Source organism: Giraffa tippelskirchi, chromosome Y, assembly GCF_054371585.1.
Source record: "Giraffa tippelskirchi isolate mGirTip1 chromosome Y, T2T-mGirTip1v1.2.pri, whole genome shotgun sequence".
Taxonomy (NCBI): Eukaryota; Metazoa; Chordata; class Mammalia; order Artiodactyla; family Giraffidae; genus Giraffa; species Giraffa tippelskirchi.
In genome coordinates, this window is record NC_137290.1 from 21,922,837 (window position 1) to 21,925,798 (window position 2,962).

Consider the following 2,962-nt stretch of genomic DNA (forward strand, 5'->3'; position numbering starts at 1 on the left):
GGAGCCTGAGGGTAGCCTTGTTGGCCATGGAATGCCAGTTCAGAGATGTGCAGCTGATTCAGATATAAATTGGAGTGACATTGCCCTGACCAGGACACTTCATCTACCTCAAGCTTCTCTACTTAGAACCTGTTTTTCACTACAGTTGTCTACTCCTGCTGTCTCTTGCAAATTCCCTCGTTCTTTGGTGTTACTCTGCATTCCACGGAGTCTCACTTTCTCGACAAGTGAAATAAATGACCCAAGTTTCTGGAAAACACTTATGCCAGTGCCCGATCCCTGGGCTCCTCACCTCTCGTCCTCCCAGTACCTCTCATGACAGATCCTTCCTCCTCATATAGTACCGCATGGGATTGGGCCACAGATCCTTTAGGATGATCTGTCAGGGCAATGAGCGTGGTCAGCACAACACTGGCCAGACCCTGAGCCCTTCCGTACACCGCCAAGAACCCCAACATACATCACCAGTTCTGGCCCAGTGGCCGCGTGGGACCCTACCTCAGCAATCCGGTCAGATCCTATGAAATTGTGGCCAAAGAACCAGTTGAAGAAGTTAACGCTGCTGTCATGGTGCCTGCGGCTGTATGCCTTATGTACAATTCCCTGGTTCCAGTGAATTAGGGTGGAATGAGATGCTCGATATCCTGCAGGAAAAGGAGTATGGAAGAAAGACCTAAATCACTTTCCAATTCAACCTACACTTTTCTGCCCCCACTCCCCAAATCCAAGGAGCTGCCTCTTACCAGTGACATTAATGAGATAGTCCTTAACAATCACTTCATTCTGGAAATACCTATTCTTCCAGAAGAACAATGTGATGTTGCAGTGATGAGTGGGATGCCTGAGTTCTTCCACCTGCCAGGACAAAGTGTGGGGAGTGGGGTAAGGGTGGGTGTGTGTGAAAACTCTTTAGAGAAGAGCTGTCCTTTCCTGTTTTCAGGGGTAAATCATGTCCTCTCCCCTCCCCAGTCACCTTCCCTCCACAATTATCAGTGTCCCCTGCTTGACCTTCAAGTTGGTCATGAAGTGAAGCATGTCTTCATCTTGGTCAGCCATCATAGCTGACATTTGGGGGTGGTTCATAAACTGCTTTAGGTCAAGGAGCCTCTAGATGCTAGAGGAAAAAAGTGCTGGAAGGACAAATCTAGTCAGATAGTGCCTAAAGAGTAGAATGGCACTATCTGACTTCAACTTGCGACGAGTTAACTCGTCACATTTCTGTTAACACAGACTGTATGAAGGCATGACAAGCCCCAAGGCTGTACCTATGAATGCACTACCAGAGGAGGTTCTGTTCCTAACAGGAAAGGCCCTAAGCTCCATCTAAGCCTCCTAAAACTTAGCTTACTTCTGGAAAACAGGCACTCCTACGTACAAACAGCATGAGCATTTACACATCCGAACCTCACCCCCAAATTCATTCAGCTTTTCAGAGAAGACCTGGATCCCAGATAAGCCTTTTCTCTGAAGAGTCCCTGGTGCTAATGACGATTCTGATTGGGACCTCTGCAAGTAAAGCCCAAGTAGCAATTTGTGCTAACCAGAACAGCAAGGACATCACACCTAATATCGGGAACAGATACACAGAACGGTAACCAATACACAGCATCCAAAAAATACATTTTGTACCAGAACTGCCAGATCTCCAAACTGCTTCTGCAATTACCCAGGTTAAAAAAAAAAATCCACAAGCACCACACCAAGGGATACAACTTCGATCCAGAATCCATGGATTCCCTGGATGATGGCACTTCTGTATTCTAGACTCAGCTTCCGCCTCTGGCAGTTGTGTTTCAGGCGAGCGTGGGCCCTTTGGGCTTTCTTATTCACGGAATCCAGCTCCACCTGCAGGGCCGTCAGGACCTCCAGTGTGGGCTTGTCCCTGGGGGCTCTGGGGCTTGGATGTTCCTGGCCCTGCTCCTGTGAGGACACCTGTTCCTGCTCCTCGTAGGCCACCAACTCCACCTCCTCCATGACGTCCAACACCAGCAGCTGGCACTCCTGCGTGAATCCCGTCAACTCTCCCTCCTCCCGGGCCACACCTTCCTCTACCGCCTCCACCCAGAAGAGGGTGGCCTCCTCGCCTGGTGCACCACCTGGAGCCTGCATAGCCTCTGCCGCCCCCACCATACTGGTAGGACCCAGGGTCCCTGCCTCGTGAAGACCCAGGCTCACAATTTAGACCCAGGATCCCGGGGTGCTGCCGCCTTCCTCTGGCCCCGTCTCCACTCTCCGTGGTGTTCTGGCCGTAGCCCAGAGCCACGAAGAAGCTGGACGTGAGACCACAGCCGGCGCCTGGTAAAGCCCGCCCACCGGCCGCAGTCTACGTGGCACAACCAACTGGTTACTTGCCCACCGTCAATGAGCAGGGAAAGGGAGACAGGCATGTGCAGAACCGTGTGCCACCACGCACAGGTAATATGCTGGCGGGAAGGAGCTGAATTCTATACCCTGACCCCCAGACCTCATCACAGAACCAATCAAATGGAGTCAAAAGGCGTTCGCTCACGGGACACACCCCTTGGAATTCTGGGCACGCAGGGGCCCAACTTGGCTCATTGCACAGTGCGCCAGTCCACACAAGCCGTTTGCCTGACCAACAGTGTAGATGTACCAGACCAGCGACTGGGCGAGCCAGGCCAGCTGGAGTCGAAGGCAAGGAATCTGAAGGTGACACTGCAGTCACCGTCAAGCTTGAAATTGCCACTGGGGAAGCGGGCGACTCTGTGTGCTCAGGGGTTCACACAGGTGACACAAGGTTCGTGGGTACGTCAGGGACACAGGTGCTCACCTTGGATCTAAACGGCAAGCCACGGGCAGAGCGTGGGTTTGGTGGGGGGTGGGGGGCGGCGGGGGAGGCGCTGTTACCACTGACCTCACCAAAGTTCACCGCCTTCAGAGTCCGTCCCTAACCGTGTGCCTTAGGCTTGAGCAGTGTCAGGAATGCAGCCATCCTCTGAGG

General features: G+C 52.7%; 1 pseudogene; it reads right to left on the bottom strand.

The window, feature by feature from the left end:
• Nucleotides 1-313: 313 nt before the first annotated feature.
• On the bottom strand, nt 314-2,559 carry LOC145537731 (testis-specific Y-encoded protein 3-like; annotated as a pseudogene).
• Nucleotides 2,560-2,962: the final 403 nt, after the last annotated feature.